This window comes from Balaenoptera ricei, chromosome 20 (genome assembly GCF_028023285.1).
Source record: "Balaenoptera ricei isolate mBalRic1 chromosome 20, mBalRic1.hap2, whole genome shotgun sequence".
Taxonomy (NCBI): Eukaryota; Metazoa; Chordata; class Mammalia; order Artiodactyla; family Balaenopteridae; genus Balaenoptera; species Balaenoptera ricei.
The window spans coordinates 6,068,515-6,089,829 of record NC_082658.1 but is presented as its reverse complement, the minus strand read 5'-3'; the positions used below and the strand labels follow the sequence as shown (position 1 = coordinate 6,089,829).

General features: G+C 52.7%; 1 protein-coding gene across 1 annotated transcript in view; it reads left to right on the top strand.

Moving 5' to 3' along the window:
- The window catches only part of SDK2 (sidekick cell adhesion molecule 2), a 263,285-nt gene that overhangs the window by 16,950 nt on the left and 225,020 nt on the right, over window positions 1–21,315 (top strand). The gene's annotated exons all lie outside the window — the stretch shown is intronic.

The window sequence follows — 21,315 nt, the reverse complement described above, 5'->3', positions numbered from 1 at the left end:
CAGCTTTCATGGAGTGGTTTGGAGGGGCTGGTGGTTGCCTGAACCCGGTCTGTTGAATCCCAGTTCTCTTTGCTGAGGACAGCCCTCTTCCCAGCCCCAGCCCCGACTGGGAGGAGGGAGTGTGGGACCTGAGCTGTCCCCCCTATTCCTCCTCCTGGAAAAACAACCCAGAGGCCCTGCTTTGTTAATGGTCTCTCTGCGGTGCCATCTTTGATTCAGGAACATGAAAAGGAATCACCCCTTTAAATAAACAAAATGGAAAATTCTCCAGGGGACAAGCACAGGAGTGCACTTGTGAGAACTCATCACTTATTTAAGTGCAGTTCCCCAAACAGTGTGGATCCATTAAATATCAGGGAAAAGCACAGAGCAGCCCAGCCGGACCCACAGGCAGGAGGGAGCTGAGTGTGTCGGGGGGTCTGAGAGGGGGTGGGGTGCAGTGGAGTTGACCCAATGGGGTCCGAGTCCCCAAGGCGGCGTTAGGCTAGATCTGTGATACCCTCCCTGCCCATCCCACTTTTGCAAAGAGGGAACTGAACTAGGTTGGGATGTAGTCTCAGTTCCCCAGTCTCTCTTCCCATTCAAGCTCTGGGGGGCCTGGAGGGGGATGGGAAGGCCTCCTCCCTCCCGCTCAGGGCTCTGGACCGAGTGCAATATTCCCTACTTCTTTTTTTTTCTTTCTTTCTTTCTTTATTTTTGGCTGTGTTGGGTCTTCGTTTCTGTGCAAGGGCTTTCTCCAGTTGCAGCAAGCGGGGGCCACTCTTCATCGCGGTGTGCGGGCCTCTCACTATCGTGGCCTCTCTTGTTGCGGAGCACAGGCTCCAGACACGCAGGCTCAGTAGTTGTGGCTCACGGGCCTAGTTGCTCTGTGGCATGTGGGATCTTCCCAGACCAGGGCTCGAACCCATGTCCCCTGCATTGGCAGGCAGATTCTCAACCACTGCGCCACCAGGGAAGCCCTTCCCTACTTCTTGACTCAACCAACTAAGGTCGTGGATAAGAGCTAGCACCCTGGGGCCAGACTGCCTCTGTGGCTGTGGACAAGCAACCTAGCCTCTCTGAACCTCAGTTTCCCCATCTGTAAGTTGGGGATGGTAGTACTTGCTTCTTGAGAATTAAACATTATTATGTCTTAGAAGAGCTTCTGCCATATAGTTAACCCTACATGAGTATTTGTTAAATAAGTTGAAATAGGAAGCAGTAATCCAGTGGGGGAGAGATGCCTTCCCCTGGGGAATCAGGAAGGACTTTGTCTTTCACCAGAAATTTGGGGAGATGTCAGCCATTATTTCTTCAAATATTTTTTCTGCCCCATTCTCTCTTTCCTCTCCTTCTGGAACTTTACTGTCACCTATATCAGATTCGTTGATATTGCCCCACAGGTCCCTGAGGCTCTGTTAACTTTTTAAAATTTTTTCTCTGTGTTCTTCAGATTAAATAGTTTCTATAGGTATATTTTCAAGTTCACTATTTCCTCTGTTTTCTCCATTCCATAGTTAAGCCCATCTACTGAATTTCAAAATTTCACATACTTTAGTTTTCAGTTCTAAAATTTCCATATGGCTATATAGATTATATGTATTTTTTCTAACTTGCTAAAGATGTATTGTCTTTTCTTTCATTAAGAGCATATTGTCATTTATCTCATTGAGTATAGTTATAAGAGCTACTTTACAGTCGGTGCCAGCTAACTGCAGCATCTTCATTTCAGGGTCATTCTCCATTGGTTGTCTTTAACCTTGGGAATATTCCATATTTTCCTGGTTTGTTGTGTGTGGAGTAACTTTGGAATATATCCTGGGCATTGTGATTGGTATGTTATGGAGAACCTGAATTCTGTTACATTTCTTCAAAGAGTATTGATTTTATTTTTGTTTTAGTGGGAATTCACTTGGTTGAATCAAACTGCAAATGCTGTCTCTTGGAACAGTTAGCTCAAATCTCAGTTCAGTTCTCTTATCTTCAGCTGGGTTACTTCCAGTCTGCCCTGAGCTTGCATGGTTAGAGGGTCAGCCAGAGATTTGGGCAGACACTAGATACAGAATTTGGTGTTTCTCCCTTTGGCTCTCTCCTTTCCAGTATTCACCCCTCACTTTTCCAGTGGCTGTGGTTGCCCCATATTCTCTACTTCTTCAGGCCAGAAAGACTCTGAGTTTTCTACTGGAGTTTTATTATTATTATTATTATTACTATTATTATGTTTAAGTTCACATGACATAAAATTAACCATTTTAAAGTGAACAATCAGTGTTCGCTTTAGTACATTCATAATGTTGTACAGCCACCGCTTCTATCTAGTTTGAAAAGATTTTCATCACCCCGAAAGGGAATGATGAAAGCCACCGATCTGCAATCCGTTATCTATAGATCTCCTTATTCCAGATATTTCATATAAACAGAACCATACCGTATGTGACCTTTTGTGTCTGGCTTCTTTCATGGGGCGTGACGTTTTTGAGGTTCATCCATGTTGTAGCATGTCTCAGTACTTTGTTCTTTTTTTATGTCTGAATAATATTCCACTGCATGTATATTCCACAATTTGTTTATCCATTCATTTGTGTGTTTTTTAAATTAATTTATTTATTTTTTGGCTGCATTGGGTCTTCGTTGCTGTGCACGGGCTTTCTCTAGTTGCAGTGAGCAGGGACTACTCTTCATTGCGGTGTGTGGGCTTCTCATTGCAGTGGCTTCTCTTTGTTGTGGAGCACGGGCTCTAGGCGCGCGGGCTTCAGTAGTTGTGGCACACGGGCTCAGTAGTTGTGGCTCTTGGGCTCTAGAGCGCAGTCTCAGTAGTTGTGGCGCACGGGCTTAGTTGCTCTGCGGCATGTGGGATCTTCCCAGACCAGGGCTCGAACCCATGTCCCCTGCATTGGCAGGCGGATTCTTAACGACTGCGCTACCAGGGAAGTCCCATATCCATTCATTTGTTGATGGACACTTGGGCCCTTTCCACCTTTTGGCTGTTGTGACTAGTACTTCTGTGAACATGTGTGTATCTGCATTTGTTTGGGTGTCTGTTCTCCGTTCTTTGGGGTGTATACCTAGGAGTGGAATTGCTGAATCGTACGGTAATTCTGTGCTTCACTTTTTCAGGAACTGACACACTGTTTTCCACAGTTCCTGAACCATTTTACATTCTCACCAGTAATGTACAAGAGTTCCAATTTCTTCACATCTTCACCAACAATTATCTTTGAATTAATTAATTCACTTGTTTAATTCATTTGTTGAATTATGGCTGTCTTAGTGAAGTGGCACCTCATTGTGGCTTTGATTTTGCATTTCCCTAATGAGTAACAATGACGACCATCTTTTTTTTTTTTTTTTTTTTTTTAGAATTTCACTTTATTTATTTATTTATTGGCTGTGTTGGGTCTTCGTTTCTGTGCGAAGGCTTTCTCTAGTTGCGGCGAGCGGGGGCCACTCTTCATCGTGATGCGCGGGCCTCTCACTATCGCGGCCTCTCTTGTTGCGGAGCACAGGCTCCAGACGCGCAGGCTCAGTAATTGTGGCTCACGGGCCCAGTTGCCCCGCGGCATGTGGGATCTTCCCAGACCAGGGCTCGAACCCGTGTCCCCTGCATTGGCAGGCAGATTCTCAACCACTGCGCCACCAGGGAAGCCCGACGACCATCTTTTTACCTGCTTGTTGGCCATTTGTATATCTTCTCTGGAGAAATTTCTCTTCAAGTCCTTTGTTCATTTTTTTAATCATGTTGCTCATCTTTTTGTTGTTGCGTGGTGAGAGTTCTTTATATATTCTGGACACTAGACCGTCGTCAGATATATGAGTTGCAAATATTTTCTCCTATTTTGTAGATTGCATTTCCACTTTCTCGATAATGCCCTTTGATGCATGAAAGATTTTAATTTTGATGAAGTCTACCCTAACTATTTTTTCCTTTGGTGTCATATCTGAGGATCCATTGCTAAATCCAAAGTCATGAAGATTTAACTCTGTGTTTTTTTCCTAAGAGTTTTATGGTTTTGTTCTTATATTTAGGTCATTGATCCATTTTGTATTAATTATTATAGGTGGTATGATGTAGGGGTTCATTTTCATTTTTTTGCATATGAAGATCCAGTTGTCCTGGCAGCATTTGTTGAAGAGACAATTTTTCCCCATTGAGTGTTCTTGACAACCTTGTCAAAAATCAGTGGGCTGTAGATATATGGGTCTAATTCTTGCCTCTCAGTTGTATTCCATTGGTCTCTGTGTCTGTCCTTCTGTTTTGATGACTGTAGCTTTGTTCTGTTGAGAGATTAGCTCTCTGTGCTGTGCTGACTTCAACCAGCCCTCAAGTTACAAGCCATATAGAATAAAGAAGATGTGGTGTATATATATGCAATGGAATATTACTCAGCCATTAAAAAGAATGAAATAATGCCATTTGCAGCAACATGGATGACCTAGAGACTTTCATACTAAGTGAAGTCAGTCAGAAAGAGAAAGACAAATACCATATTATATCACTATCATATTATATCACTCATATGTGGAATCTAAACTATGACACAAATGAACATATCTGTGAAACAAAAACAGACTTACAGACATAGAGAACAGACTTATGGTTGCCAAGGGGGAGGGAGGTGGGGAAGGGAAGGACTGGGAGTTTGGGATTAACAGATGCAAACTACTATATATAGGATGGATAAACAGCAAGGCCCTACTGTATAGCACAGGGAACTGTATTCAATATCCTGTGATAAACCATAAGAGAAAAGAATATATATATGGATAACTGAGTCACTTTGCTGTCCAGCAGAAATTAAACACACCATTGTAAATCAACTAAACTTCAATAAAATTTAAAAATAAAAATAAAACAGCAACAGCAACAAAGCCACAAAAAGTGGTGGCGAGCCATATAAAACAGGAAACTCACCTTGTGCCATGGGCTTCTTCAAGTCCTCTCCAGAAGCTGCCTGCTTTGGTTCACTCTCCGGTGCCTTCAGGTTGATGCTTTCTTTGTACTCTGTCCAGAGTTTGTGGGCCGTTAACTGTGGGTTGCTTGCTCTGGCAGGAGTTTACTGGGCTGAGCCAGAAGCAGAATCTCCCCTTGACTCTCCCCTTCCTCCTGCCATTGCTTTCCTTGGCTTTAAGTGAGAATGTTTTTAGTGAGGATAGCAGAAGTGATGGGATGGGAAGTTCCCTGCCCAGGTACTTTCCCTGGAGAAGACTTCTTGCTTGGCCCGTGTTCCCCTGAACCACGAATACGGCGGTGCGGGGAGGGGGCTGCTTTCCTCCTGTATCATTCCTGGGCTCTAAGTGGATGGAGATTCCAGAGAGAAATGCCCTTGTGTTCATAGGACAGAGGTGAAGTGTCCTCCTTTTTTCACTCTTTTCCTCCTTTTTTTTTTTCACTTCTCAGTACTGTGCTGGGCACATGGTAGGCTTCCAGTAGCTCCTCATTGAAAAATAAAGTGGCTGTGACTAGCAAAGGTAGAGGAGTGATGTTTCCTTCTGGCTCTGCTGCCCTCCGGGGTTGGCCAATTGCTGCCCCCCAGGAAGATCCTGTTTGGGCAAATTACACAAGAATCAACACAGACATCGAGCCCTCCCTTTCCACAGGGAGAGGCAAATTGGCATGAATGGCCATTTATACCCCAAGCCAGAAGCAAAACTTTAATTTTTCTGGGCCAAGGCAGGGGGGCTAATTAAGAGGGACATTCCTAAGTATCAGAACTGTGTCATTTGCAGACTAATGAACGGGTCTTGCTTAGAAAATTACCGTTTTCCCTACTTGCAGGTGAGGAAACCTGCTTATTGGATCAAGGTCTCTCTGGTTTGCCTTGGATTAAATTAACCACCCCCGGTTCCTTAATGGGCTTTTCCCTCTGACCCACTACATTCCACCGGCCTCCCTGGCCTCCTCTCAGGCTGGGCTCCGTCTGGTGGTGAATTCATCCGAGAGCAGCTTGCCCTGGTTATGACTTGTTTTACTTTGCTCCGTTTTGTCTTGGGTATTTCCATCTTGGTGTCTTCTTAAAAGGGGGATTGTTTGTATGTTTTGTCTCTTCTTTGGTACAGCGCTGCCCAGAGGCAGGGGGCTGGAGGAGATGACTTCCAGAGAGGTCTTTTCAACCTCCCTCTCATGATTATCCTTTGCTTCTGGAGATGCCTCTAGAATTCTTTAGTTAGTGGGCTATAAAGTGCTTTGAAAACACAAACTGTTAATTGGCATCCGGCTGGACTCACTGTTTATGATTTCAGAAGAGCCGGTTAATTCACCAGGAGAGGGGGTTCTATTGGCAGGGACGGTAGATCATTCGGGAGAACCGTGTGAACAGCAGGGACCCCGTCCCCCTGAAGCTCCGTATCCCCGGGGAATGCTGCTGGGTGAACTGCCCGGGGAGAGGTCTCTGCAGCCAGGTGGACGAGGTCTCCGGGCGGCACTACCTGCCCCCTCTCTCCCCACGTGGCCTGGAGTTCGAAACCAGAGCCAGGGACCAGAAAGGGCGGGGGGGTGGGGGTGCGGTGCATCTCCAGATTCATCCACTTGCCTCAGAGCAAGAGACTGTGTTCAGACCCAAAGAGATGGGGTGACTCTCTTCCCCTGAAAACTCTCCAGAGGATTCCCTGAGAAAGGCCCGTCCAGCAGCTCCGAGGTCTAGAATCAGAAAGGTGATGTGGGTTCTTCTTGCTGCTGCTAAAAGGCACCCCTGGGCCCCCTCCCCTCCCCTCGGCAGCCCTCTATACCTCGCTCACTAGGTGGAGGGCAGCTCTCTTACCGTCCCCACCGCCGCCCACCAAGTGTGTTCACTGCCACGGCCTTTCTTTCCTTCGCTCCCTCCTTCAATAGCTCTTTGTCCGGCGCCTCCGGTGTTCTGGGTGGGCCTGTGAAAACCCTTGGCCTCATCCTCTCTTCCGAGGAAAGCGTGCTTCTCAAGCCTGCCCCGCCCGCCCCGTCCAGGCTCAGCCGTCCCCACTTGAGAAGGGCCCCCCACCCCCCCTGCCTGGCGCCCTGGAATCTGACCCCTTCCCCAGGCAGCCCACCCAGCGGAGACCTGGAAGGACACCACGCCGGGCCTGCGACTCCGCGGAACAGACCACTCTGCTCCCCCGCCCCGCTTCCATCTCTCAGGCACCTTTTTAAGTACTGGGCTGAGGAAGAAAGTGCCTTCACAGCCTCGTGACTCATAATTTTTCTGCAGAAAGTAGCTGTACTCCAAGGCTCGTTCGTTTCTTATCTTCCTTCTTTTGTACCATTTTGGAACATTCATTTTTCCCAGCCCCAAACACCCGGGACTAAGACTCCATCACTCCAGAAAAAGAATCTGCTGCCACGTGGTAACTCAGCCCCGAGAACAAAACAAAGCAAAGACAGATACCCAGCGCAAAAAATTACGGGCAGTGGCCCTAGAGGCAGTTGGTCAGGCTGCCCGAGTGAAATGAAATCATGGTGGCTGGCCTCCTTTTCCCCCTCCTGAGCGGTGTCTGCACGTGCTGCTCAGAGCTAGGGCTGGATGGGGTGTGGGGCAGGGGATAGAGGAATTTGCCCAGCTCAGGAGAGGAGGGGCTGCGTGGGGAGGGGAAGGGGCCCTGGGAAGGCTGGCGCAGCCGAGCGCTGGTTTTGCAGTGTCCTGAGGCCAGTTTGCAAAGGAATAGCCTTTCTGGTCCCTTCACGGCATCCTGGGAAAGAGGCGGTACTGTTTCCACAAACTGGACGGGGTCCCTGCTCTGTGCAGCCTGGCGAGCTGGGACGCAGGGGGCAAAAGTGTGTGTGTGTGTGTGTGTGTGTGTGTGTGTGTGTGTGCGCGCGCGCGCGCGCACTGTCTGGGTGTGTGTGTATGTGTGCACAGGTATATGGGTGCATGCATTTGTGTGCACGTGTGTATGTGGTTAGGTGAATGCGTGTGTACGTGTGTTCGTGCACGCGTACGTGTGTGTTTGTATGTGTATGTGTACGCTTGCTTATTTCACGTGACTGCGGCCCAGAAACATAGCTTCTGAAGGGCTGCCTGACCACCTTCCCCACTACCCTGTCTTCCCACGCCCCCATCCTGGGCATCCCCACCCTGGGAGCTTTATTCTAGACCAATCCCCCCAGCGACCACTCAGGCCCTGGGACCATGTGTAGTGGTCAGAACGAGACTGGGGATGGAGAAAGGAGCAGAGCTTGGGAAGGTGTGTGTGTTTCCTCTTCCTTTGGCGAGTAACGCACACAGTGGGTCTGCCTCAGCCCCTAACCCCCTGTCCTCTAAGCGTTATGCAAAGAACTGGCTTCTACAAAGACACCAGTGCAGACTTACTTTGCCTTCAGGAGCATATAGCCTGGAGTGAACTCCAGCTTGCAGTGGGGAGGGCCTTGGGCAGTAGGCAGTACATCGGCAGGATGCCAGGGGATCTGGTTCCAGGCTCAGCTCAGCCAGAGACCTACTCGGGGGGGCCTCAAACAACTTACTTTACTTCTGGGGCCTCAAATTCATCATTTACAATGGAGAGTGTTCAAAGCAGTGATTTTTCAAGTTGTGTTCTTGCTGTCCCTTTTCTAAGACCCTGAATAGAATCCCACACAATCGAGTCACCTGTTTTAACGTTTATCGAGCATGCACTCACTGTGTGCCAGGCACGGTACTGGGAGCTGGGGAAATAAAAATGAGAACAAGAATAATGACAACAGTAGAGGCGGCTGATACTTACAGAGCACCTACCCCGTGCCAGGCAGATTCATACGACAGTCAAGACCTCTATGAACTGTCTTTGCACCATGCCTACTTTGACGTGTTTTATGGTCCCTGACCTCAAGTGTAGCCTGGACTCATAGTCTAGTCCAGGGCAAGACAAGATACGCCCGGACAGATCCCATAGGATATTTAAATCAAGTGCTAAGAAGGATGCGTCATAGGGTCCTTCGGGAGAACAGAGGCAGGCCCGTGGTCCATCCTGGGGTTAGGGAAAGCTCTCTGGAGGGGCCCACCTGGGCTGAGTTGTGAAGCAGGGTGGGAACCAAGCTGGCAGAGGAGGCTGGGAGGGCATTCCAGGCTGAGCGAAGGCCTAGAGGCTGGAAATGACATGCCTGGCAAGCTTGGGGGACTAAAAGCAGTCGAGTTTAAAGTATAGGGGCCCAGGGGAGGGAGGGAAGGGTGGGGAAGGGCGAGGGCAGCATGCGGGGCCGCTGGGGGCACTGGATTGTATCTTCTGTAGCTTGTGTGCCTCGGGGCCGGGGGAGGGGGGGAGCGAGGGTTTTTCTTTTGTTTTTGTTTTAGTAGCTGATCTCTCTGCTGCACTAGGAGAAGAAATCTAGTTAAGAAGTTCAGTTCCCTTCACTTTTCAGAGATCGCCCTCATCTAACCTTGCTTGCAGAAAATCCCCAAACTTAGCTGATTCCTTCCCTGTGGAATCCAGGAGGTTCCCCCCTCCACGTGCCCGCCCTCCTCTTTGCAGGGGGCTTGGCTAATGCATCCCAGCCCTGTCCTGCTGTGAGCCCAAAATAGAAGGGAAGGTGGGCAGCTGGCAGGGGGGTGAGGCCCGAGATGCCATTGGATGGGGGTTGGCTGGCCAACAGAGAGGTCGGGGACAGCATGATGGATGGATGAGCACAGGCCAGTGGAGGAGGGACCCGGCCATGGGGGTGGGACCACACCATGGCTCTGATTTCAGAAACCTGCCTCCCAAATGCCTCCAAACAGCTGACAGCCATGGAAAGCGGATGAGATGGGATTAGAACATCCTTTTCCAAAGAGAGAGCACGGACCGCAGAGCGTGACAACACGGTCCCCTGTCCTGCTGGCTTTGTGGCTAATTCCGCCAGCCTGGAACCATCTCTCTCCAGGGGCCTGGGGCCAGGGGAAGGGGGAGGGAAGCCGGCGACTCACTGGCGTCTCCAGGGAGACCGGCTTGGAGCCAGAGAAGGCCAGAGCTGGTGGGGGGAGTAGGTTCCTCCAAAGGTCAACTTGTCCATCTCCCGGCCCCCTGCCCAACCACAGGATTATGGGGATCTTTTTTCAGGGAAAACGAGCTTTGCTGTTTTTAACCCAGCCCTTATTTAACTCAGCAAGGAGAAAGTCTCCTGAGTAACTAAAATCTCCCATGCCACCAGAAAGCCACAATCAGGACTGAGTGGGGCTGGGGGGTGTCCACAGAGGCAGAGCCTGGGAGCCAGGATGGTAGGATCAGCCCCGGCTTGCATCCCCAGCTCCCCCCCCCCCGCCCCGACCCGACCTTGAGCCGGAGGAAGGACTCTCCGTGCCTCGGTGTTTTCATCTATAAAATGGGATCATATTTCCTCCCCCCATAGGGTTAGTAGAAGAACGCATAGCACAGAGCCTGGTGCGTAAGAAACGCTGCTGCTGTTACTATTGCTATTATTAATTATTATTATTATTTGGCTGGCTAGTCCTCTGGGCCCCAGTTCTTGCCCATACCGCACTCTGGGAGTCCAGCTGGAGTGAGGGGCCTGACCTGGGACAGACTTCAGACCCCCACCCTGGTCTTGTCATCAGCAGCAGAACCCCCTTCCCTGGGCTCCTCCTCTGTCCCCACCCCAGCAGTGCCCCAGGGTCCCGGAGAGATGGTGGGACCCCACCTGGGCCAACTGGGAGCCACACAGGCTATTGGGTCACGGCTATTGTATCCTTGTGTTGATCTTCCCCGCTTGAAGAGGCTGCAGCAGGGGTGAGAGGAATGGATGTTTATTTTGATAACGAGTGCTCAGTGCGTTTGCAAACTAATAAAATCAACTCATTAGGCCGCATGTTTAATTCACAACTGTACCGTGGGGAGACTTCCCTGGTGGCTGATGGGTGAGACGGGCTCCCTCCTGAGATGGGGGGAGTGTCTGTGGTGTTTAAACTCTCCGTGACCAGCAGCTCAGGGTGGGAACTTGCTCCCCCCTTTCCCCACGCAGGGTCCAGAAACCTGGGAAGGGCAGCGGGCGCCTTGTCCGGCAGGTGCTGCCCCAGAGCCGCCTTCATCTGCCCCCGGGACCCTGGGGTATCTCCGTCCAAGTGGGCTTCGGGGGGTGGAAGCAGGGGAGAGGCTGGGCGGGCCTGCCCCCCCCTTCAGAGCTGGCCAGGACGTGGTCCCAACAGGAGGGGTGGTGAGTGGTGGACCCCAAAGTGAAGTGGGCACGGGGGACCCCCTTTCTGAGCCCTGATGACGTGCAGACCCTTGCTGGGGTCTTTCCGGCCCTCCCCTCGGGGGAAGCAGCACGACAGCCCAATGAGGAATGGTGTCAGGACCACCAGTTTACTGATGGAGAAACTGAGGCTCAGAGAGCTTCGGCAGTTCACACAAGCTGTTGCGAGTCTGTCGCACACGACAGAGCCTGATGGCAAACTCAGGCCTCCATCCACTGACCACGTGAGCAGGAACCATGGAGGGCCTGGTGTTGGGTCTCCCGAAGGCACCTGTCCCAGGGTTCCTGGGGTCCAGCAGGGAGGGGCACCCGGCCCCAGCCCTTTCTGCTTGGAGCTGGTCCAGGCGGCTCAGAGCAGGCCTGACCAAGCCAGAGAGAGATGCTGGCTCCATCGTGGTCCTCTGGAAAGTGTTGGGTGCCAGGCTGGGCGGGCCTTCCGAGGGGTGGTCCTGCCCAGAGAGAGGCTTCCAGGACAGCCTGCCCTCTGTCACAGCCCCACTGCCAGGAAGGAGAGGGACAGAACCCAGAAGCCTGAACCGGGGGGAGGAGTCCTTGCCCTTCAGCGGTGTCAGGGGGCAGAGAGAGAGCGATGATCCAAATCCCGCTCCCTGGGCTCTGACTCCGAGGGGAAGGGGCTGGAGGAGAATCAGAAGCTCACCTCTGCCCCACACATCCACCTCAGGACTGTGACATTGGCCACATCATAGCTGCTCTGAGCGCCTGGGCAGACTCGTGCGTGAGCACAGCAGGACCGTGGCATTTGTTGGGCAGGATTTCTAGTAAAATGTAATCTCCCTCTGTGCAGAAAATAGAGACTTGAGACCCGTAGCTGATCTCACATTCTTTGGAGAGTATTTCCACGTTTCTGACAGATCCTCACATTCATCCTGAGAGGGTGCGGGGCACGTCTCCCCTCCACGCCCTGTCCATGTCCCATCCTCTTCCACCTCCAACACACACATGCCTGTATGCGCACACGCCCTCCCCGTCCTTTCTGGACACACATGACGCACACATGCACGTATGCGCACACGCCCTCCCCGTCCTTTCTGGACACACATGCACGTATGCGCACACGCCCTCCCCGGCCTTTCTGGACACACATGACACACACATGCACGTATGCGCACACGCCCTCCCCGTCCTTTCTGGACACACATAACACACACTAGGTACGCATATGCCCTTACACACACAAACATATCTCATATACATGCAAACCCACACCAGTTGCACTCTTACACACATAAGTGCTCCCCGCTTCCCTCCAGCCGCTCTGGGGAAATCAGCAATGCCATCAACTCTCCTGGCCATCAGTGTCCTAACTGCAGCGAAACAGCCCTGTGAGTCAGAGACCTAGAGAGTGACCCAGATACTGAGAATCACACCGTCCCTGGGATTTGCAGCTGCTTAGGATGTGTGATGGGACAAAATTGGGGCTGGCAGCAGAATAGCTAATTGATTATTTTCCCCCTTTCTGCATTGTCTAGGATGGGGCACGCAGCTTTGGGACTTGGAGTGGGGGGACAGGGTGCATTTCGAGGTTTCCTGAGCTCCTGTGCAGAGGACATGGACCCCTTTGAAGAGCCAGTGAACCCCATGGGTGCCTCTCTCCAGAAAAACACTTGCGTATGCCTGAGCAGGCAGCGTTTGGGGTATAATTTCAGGGGGGTTCGGCACCATGTCTGGGGACCCCTGGGGGGCAGTGGTTCCAAAGCATCCTAAGCTTTCAGTGCCTCCAGAGGTCAGTGTCATCCCCCCGGGACTTGGAAGAGGGGGGTGGGGGCCTCCCCACGTCTTCTCAGGGCTGCTATGCGTCATCCATCCCCTTTCTCTGGTGCCGTGATAGTTGTTTCCAGCGAGGCTGCATGTCCGCACTCTGGGCCTGCTGTCCCACCAGCCTCAGCCCTGCTCTGGGCCCTGGGAGCTGTTCTCATCTCCTAACAGCTGCCTCTTGATGCTGTACCAGGGCGGGGTGGGGTGGTGCCCAGACGGCAGGGGCTCTGTCTCCGGTGCCCTCGGGGGTCTCCATTTCCAGGAGCATCTCCTGCAACTCCTCCCCACCGTGTGCCCGTTGGGGGCTTGGAGAGCCTCTGGCACATAGATCAGAGGGCCCTGTCACCTCCCTCTGGGGTCATTCCTGATTTCTCCCATCTTGAAAAATAAACCTCTTGAGTCCACTTCCCCTGTCAGCTTCCACCCCAATTCTTTGCTCCTTTTGCAGCAAAAGGTCATGGAAAAGTTATTCATGCTCCGCATCTCCAGTTGCCCCCCAACCCCGTTTACTCTGAAGCCTGCTCCTCCGCCGCTCTTGTGGGGTGGCTTCCTGGTCCTTACACTTGGTGGTCAGGACTCAACCTCTGCAAGGCGCCTCCCTCGCTGGCTCCCGGTCCAGCCTCTGACGTCAGGGCGTCCTGGGACTCAGGCTCTCATCCTTTCCCCGTGTGTCCCCATCACCTTGGTGATCTCATCCGGTCCCTGCGCCTGCAATGCCCACGTGTATCCCTCCAGCCCAGACCTGTCTCTCAAACTCCAGACTCCTCTGTCCGGCTCTGCCTGAACCCCAGACTAACACACCCAAGATCAAACTCCCTTTCTTCCCCCAGCCTGCCCTCCTCTGGCAGCTCCGTGGAGGGCAATACCCAGGGGCAGTTGTCTACAGCCAAAATCCTCAGGCCACCCTTGACTTCATTCTCTGTCTTAGGCCCACGTCTCATCCAGTAGAATAATCTGATTAAATTAGTATCTTTTATTAATATATGAGGAATCTAGCTGCTTCTCACCACCTTCTCTGCTGCTACACAGGTCCCAGCCACCATCATCTTGCCCTGGGCTGCTGTAATAGCCTCTTAAGACCAGACAGTAGCTACGGCGGCCCTTTCCAAATAGAAGTGACCCGTTTCTTCTGGGTTGTGCTTGGTGCAGTTGCTTCTGAAGAGTAGGGTCTGGAAAGAGGAACTGAAAAAGTGACTTTACAGTGGGAGAACCTGACACAGCCCACCTCAGCCAGGTGACCAAGGTCCACATCATCAGTGATAAGTCACATCGAGGGTATGTACCCCTGATGTGACATGATGAGCAAGGCACTTCACCTTGGGGGTCTCCCTCCCCCATACCCATAACCACAGCCTGACCAGGAGAAAAACATCAGACAAACCCACATGGAGGGACTTTCTACAAAAATACCTGACCAGGAGTCCTCTAAAGTGTCCAGACCATCAGAAACAAGGAATGTCTGAAACTGACACAGCCCAGAGGAGCCCAAGGAGACATGACGACTAAATCCTGGATGGGATCCTGGAACCAACAAGGGACACGAGGGAAAAACTAGTGAAATCTGCACACCCTGTGGAGTGTAGTTCCTAGTAATGTACCATCCTGGCTCCTTAGCTGTGACAAACGTCCCATAGGATGTAAGATGGTAACAATAAGAGAAGCCGGGTGACTAGGGTAGATGGGAACTCGCTGTTCTATTTTTGCAACTTTTCTGTAATCTACAACTGTTCTAATGGAAAATACTATTTTTCAAACCCAGGAATCAGAGCCTCTGTCCTCTGCTCAAAAGCCAGCAGTGTAAAAACCCCAGAGTAAATGGCACTGTCCTCACATTGGCTTATGAGGCCACGTTGATCAGACTCTCTGCTGCTTCTTTGAGCCCCCCTGCTTCTCTCTCCCAGCTCAGCCAGGCGGCCGCTATTCTGCCCCTGACATGCACCACGCAGCACCCCTGGAGAACCTTTGGGCCAGCTGGTCTGGCTGCTCTGAACCCCCCTCCCACAGAAAGCTGTTTGGTTCGATTCTAAGCGTCTGCTCAGGTGTCACCTCCTCAGTGGGGTCTAGCCCGACTGTAATCTACCCCCAGCATGTGCTGTCCACACCCCCAGACCCCTCACCCTGCTTGAGACCCTTCTCTCTCCACATCACGTATCACCTTCTAACATACCAGAGCACGTACCTATTTATCGTGTTTATTGTTTACTGTCATCCCCCGCCTCAGAGTGTCACCTCCCCAAGGGCGGGGATCTTTGTCTCAATGTTTATGGGTGAATCAAATGCCCAGAACAGTGCCTGTTATGCGGTAGGCGCTGGACACGTACATATCTTTGAGTGAATGAATGAATGAATGAATGAGGGCCTCCCCCTGCTTTCGGGGCAGGTAATAGTTAAAATAGTTAACAAGGGGACCAGCCATTCAGAGCAGGTACCTCACGTATGCTCATGCCCAGCACTACCTTCTGATTTGGGCTTGTTCATGTCAAGACTGCCCTGGCAGGAAGCACGATTCCTCTCCTCCCTCTTGGAGATCTGGAAGATTCTACAAAGCATTCTTGATCGCTTGCCGTCCACACCTCTCATTTGGCACTTGAGTCAGTAGTTGCCTCTTAGGGACACATCTTATCTCCCAGAGAATGTGGGACAAGAGGCCACTCCTGGGAAGGGTATTGAATGAATCAGGGAGGAAGGGACCGTCCTCTGTCACTGTCTAGCCCCAGGCTCTGGCTCGGAGCCTTAAATATTGGAGACCCTCACAGACGTTGGCTGTTGGGCCGTTCCACTGCTTCCTGTCATGGCAGCCTGGAAAGTTGTTTCTATACTCCCATCTGGGACTGCTCCATTGGACTTGGCCTTGGGAATCTTCCCCTTGGCCTGGTCTTCCCCCAGCTCCTTCCTGGACCCTCAGCCTGGGTGCTTCCAGAATGAAATATACCAGTTTCCGTGACTAAGAGAATCTATTGCCTCTGTCTTTGATTTTTCTCTTCCCCTCCCCATTCTCCAGACTGAAAATTTGGATTCACATGGATTTAGATAGTGGCTTTCCAAAAGGAAATGCACTCTGGAGTGAGCCAAACCGGGGTTGGGAACCTAATGTGACCATTTACTAGCCATGTCACGTTGCTCAGTTTACGGAACCTCATTGAGCCTCGTCTGCAAAATGGAAATAGCCGCCCCGGCCTGCGCAGTTTGTTGTAAGGGTTAGGGATGATGTGTGGATGACAGCAGAGGGTCTGGAGCACGGCAGGCACCGAATAGATGGAAGCTGGTATAGTCATCACCCCCCTGGGAGCCCCTCCCAGCTGTCTGCTCCCTGCCCCGCCTCAGAAGAGGGGCTCCGCAGACCACCCTTTGCCCCCTGCCACGTCCCACGTCCCCAGGGGGCTGCATCCACCAGCTCCCTGGACCCCTCCTGACCCCACAGTCTTTCATCATGAGTCCGTCCATGGGAGTCGCGGCGTGAAGCAAAGTAATAATAAGGAACAAGCATGACGGGCCCCCGCCAAGCACCCCACAAATAAACAGGATGTTTGCAAAGGAAAACCAACACAGCCCCATCGCTGCTAATTAGATTCATCAGCGCTTCAACAAGGCCCCCTCGTTTTGTTTGTTCGATGTGAGTGGATGGCCTTTTTCTTCTTTACCTGAAAACACAGGAAGAAAAAAAGCAAACTCCCGCAATTTACCGTGGTCTCACTGGATTGGCAGGGAAGTGGGGTGTCAGCTTTCTCAGACTCGGCTGATCCCATGAGGCTGAGTCTGTAGGTGGGGTGAAGATCTGTAAGTCGCTCAACAAACATTTGGAGCATCTGTCGTGTGCCAGGCGCGCCCCGAGGGGCTGGTGACATACACGTGGATGTGACCCGTCAGCACGGGCTCAGAGTTAGTGAGGAACCCAGACACCCACGCAGAGTTGGGTCCTGGTGCATCGGCTGCTGCTGCACGGAGGTGTGTCGGGTAGCGCTGGGATTTAGAGGAGTGACGGGAAACCCATCCAGGACTAGGTAGCGAGGAAGCACTCGTGGGGGAGGTGATGCCGGGCTGAGCAAGGAAAGGAGCGCGGGGAACTCTGGGACAGGAGTCCTGGGTCACTCACCTCTGCCACCTCCTCCATCCCTTCGCCGACGGCACTCACCTCTGCCACCTCCTCCATCCCTTCGCCGACGGCACTCACCTCTGCCACCTCCTCCATCCCTTCGCCGACGGCACTCACCTCTGCCACCTCCTCCATCCCTTCGCCGACGGCCCCACCTGCCTTCTCAAAGAGAAGAGAACCCCCTTGACTTCTAGCAAACCTTTTCTCCTCCTGTGTTTTCTCTTCCGCTCCCACTTCCTATGGTCAAGGCTGGGCCCTCCACCTGAGCCCGTATCCCGCCCCACTCACCTCCTCAGGTGCCCCTGGCATCTGTACCTGCATCCTTTCTCTCTTTCTCTGCTGGGTCCCTCCCATCAGCGCACACCTGCTGAGTCTCTTGCATCTTCACAGAGACTTCTCTTGGCTGATTCGGCCCCTTCAGGCCAAGCCTTCTTGCTGGTACCACCTGCATTTGCCCACGTCCCTCCCTGCCCGCCCACCATCACCCCTGCCCCTGCCCCTCCGTGAAGCTTCCCAGTCAAGGTTGCCTGTGATCTCGTGTTGCTAAATCCAATGGAACTTCAGTGGCCTTGGCCTCTTGCCCATCGTTGCCCAGTGGTGACCTCTCCCTTCTTCTTGGCTTCTTGGAGTCCACCTGCCTCTCGGAGTTTCCTTCCCAGGCCCATTTTGGGGCCTCCTCTTCCTGCATCGGTCCCCTAAATGTGGGTGTTTGCCAGTGTTCCACACCTCCCCCCCCCACCCCCATGGTTTCAGATGCCACTGCTGTGCCAGCATCACCCTTGCCCACACTTCCTGCCAGAATGTCTGTGATGGTGGGACGTCTCTGTTTGAATGTCTCCTGCCCTTAGTACCACCCCAAACTGAGCCCCCAAGGTTTCTACACCCATGTGCCCGCTGTCCCCGAGAGAGAGACCCACCTGTCATCCAGTGGCTTAGACCTGGCGATGTCCCTTCTCTCTCCTCTCCCCTGGCCCCTCCGTTTGAATAGCTCAGCAAGTCTTACCCATCCTCCTGGACTTCTGCAACAACCCCTGGCTGTCCCCGGCCTTCAGCCCCAGGACTCGGCAGGGCTAGGAAAGGAGATGTCCGTGGGACTCCCAGAGCCACCGCTTGTTCCTTCAAGCCCACCGCCCACTGGGCTCTCGGGGTATGCTGGGTGTTGTCAGGATGCTGTGTGTCGGGGGCCAGTGACTCCCCCCGGGGCAGCCTGGGGTGCCACAAGCACCAGTCCTTTCCCATGCCCTGCACGTGCTCTGTCCTCTCGGGAGAGGCTGTGAAGGATGTGGCGAGGGTGGAGAGGGCATTCGTCTCTGAGTTGACTTTTCCACCCTCCCGGGAACGTGGGCCGCCAGCCACACAGGCGGCCCCGCTGCACGGGTTGAATGGGGCTGTGTTCCTGAGCAACGGTCAAGGGCAGCTTGAGACAGAGTGTGTGTGAGCACGTTATTTCCACAGACCCCCACCTGGAAACCACTCCCGGCCTCGCCCTGGAAACCAACACTCCCATGGCCAGGAGCTGGCCGGGGCGGACATTCCCCCTGTGTGGCATCTCAGGGGACCTGCTGCCCACTTGGGCCTGGATTCTGAGACAGCCATTGTCCTCCTGCCAAGTGACGTTGCCGGTAGGCTGCTGGGCCTCCCTCCTAGTCCCCATCCTCCTCCCATTGACACCTCTTTCCTGGGGCTCCTGTGGAAAGGAGGCTCATTGATGATTACTGGCTTCTGTTCTCCCAGGAAGTGACCCAGGTGGGGGATGTCATAGAGGGTCCAGGTATGCCAGGGCCTGTGTTAGTAGGAGCCAGACAGACCTGGGTTGGAATCCCTGCCACTCACAAGCTGTGTGACCTCTGGCAACTTCCTTAACCTCTCTGAGCCTTGGTTTCCTCTTCTTTAAAGTGGGACTAATAATACTTCTCCAATAAGGTAGTTTCAAAGAGTAGAGATAGTGAAATAATGTCTGAGGAGTACCTAGCACAGAACTATAAAATACCAGTCGCTGCTACTCTATTTATAGATTCAGAGTTGGCAGTGAGGTGGGCGTGGGAGAGCATTGGGGGCCCAAGCTCCCAGGCACCCTGGGAAGGCCGTCCTGCCTGGTGTGGTATCACAGGCATCCCAGGGCGTTGGCCGTCTTGGGGCCCAGTGGTGGCTATATTTCAGAGGAGAAAGGAGTCACCTGCCATCTCATCAGTGTGGTAGGAACACAGAGTATTTTAGAATCTTCTAGGGGAAGAGTGGATCCTCCCTCCAGAACAGGAATTCTTCTCCAGCACAGGGGGGCACCAGCCTCTGCCTGGACACTCCCTCAGACTGGAAGCTTCTCCTTTGCCAGGCAGCCTCCTGGATCCAGGGCAACATGGTCTCCCCTCTTCCCGGATGCACATCCCTTGTTCTGTCAACCCCTACTCTTCACAAAAGGGAAGCCCTCTGAGGGCAGGGCCTGGGCTGTCTTCGTCTCTGCACCTACATAGGCCAGCACATGGTGGTCTCGGGGGCGGGGGGGTGACTTACCCCCCAAGGACTTGTGACCATTTCTGCAGACATTTTTGGATGTCCCAACCTGGGAGGCCGTGGGTACTCCTGGCCTCTAGTGGGTAGAGGCCAAGGATACACAGGACACACCCCGTGATTAAGAATGATCCGGCCCAAACTGTCAGTCGTGCCGAGGGTGAGAAACTCCGCCTTAAATCAACATCCCACTTTAAGAGCCGTGCCCAGACCTGAACACAGAACGACTTGTGTGGGTTTCCTGAGATTTAAAAGACTGAAAATGGAAGAAAACTCATCCAACTTCATTTCCATCTGGCATCCAAAAGGAGAATTTTGCAAAGAAACTCCGTACAAAGTGCTTAGATTTTTTTCTTCCTCCTGTGTATTCACTTATTGGCATCTGCTAGGCACCCTGTGAATGGGCTGGAGAATCAGAGACAGTGGGTCCGAGACTAGGGCCTTTTGTGGAGGCCCTATTTCCGGGCTGGGCTTGAAGCTGGGGACGCCGTGGAGGAAGATGGTCTCTGCCCTTCGGATGCTCAGGCCTTCCAGCCCCGGCTGCCTGCTTCACAGCGTGGCTGGAGTGAGGGGCCTGTGTTTCTTCTCAGCCTCCGGCTCTCATGGAGGGATTCTTAGGGGAGAAGGGCTGGAAACTCCAGGCTCAGCGCCGTCCCTGCTCTCTTCCTGTGACCTCCGGGTGAACCGCTCCAACTTCTGGGCCTCAGTTTCCCAAACCTGCCCGTACCAGTCAGGGTTCCCAGAGAAACAAAAACCAAGAGACCATATAGAGACATATAGAAAGAGCTTTGTGTGAGGAATTGCCTCCTGTTATTATGGAAGCGGAGAAGTCCCGTGATCTGCCGTCCGCAAGCTGCAGACCGGGGAAAGCCGCTGGTGTTCTAGTCCGGGGGAGCCTGGGAAGCCAGTGGTGTAAGTCCCAGGTCAACCGAGAGCTTCCACCCTTCCTCCACCTTTTGGCTCTTGGGACCCTCAATAGATTTGTTGATGTCCACCCACGTGGGCAAGGACCCTCTGCTTTGCTCAGCTCACCAATTCAAATACTAATCTCTGGGCTTCCCTGGTGGCGCAGTGGTTGAGAATCCGCCTGCCAATGCAGGGGACACGGGTTCGAGCCCTGGTCTGGGAAGATCCCACATGCCGCGGAGCAACTGGGCCCGTGAGCCACAACTACTGAGCCTGCGCGTCTGGAGCCTGTGCTCCGCAACGGGAGAGGCCATGATGGTGAGAGGCCCGCGCACCGCGATGAAGAGTGGCCCCCACTCGCTGCAACTAGAGAAAGCCCTCGCACAGAAACGAAGACCCAACACAGCCATAAATAAAATAAATGAATAAATAAATAAACAACCCCTCTCTTCAGTTTAAAAAAAAAAAATACTAATCTCTTCTGGAAACACCCTCACAGACACGCCCAGAAATGACATTTTACTAGCTCTCTGGGCACCCCTTAGCCCAGCCAAGTGAACACATAAAACTAACCATCACACTGCCCATCTGTGTGAGTTTCCTGCGGCTGCCACCACAGAGGACCACAAACTGGGCAGCTGAAACCAGTTCAGGAGGCCAGAGGTCCGAAATCAAGGCACCGGCAGGGCTGGTTCCTTCCGGAGGCCCTGAGGGAGAAGCCAGTCCGTGGGGTCCCTGGCAATCCTTGGCTTGTAAGACGCGTCACTCCAACCTCTGCCTCCGTTGGCTACATGGCCGTCTTCCCCGAATCTCTCTGTCTCTCGCCACCTTCTCTCTGGGTGTGTCTCTGTGTCCAGATTTCCGTCTTCTCAGAAGGGCACCATGACTGGATTAGGGCCTGATCCAGGATGACCTCATCTGAACTGGATTACAGATGCAACCACGC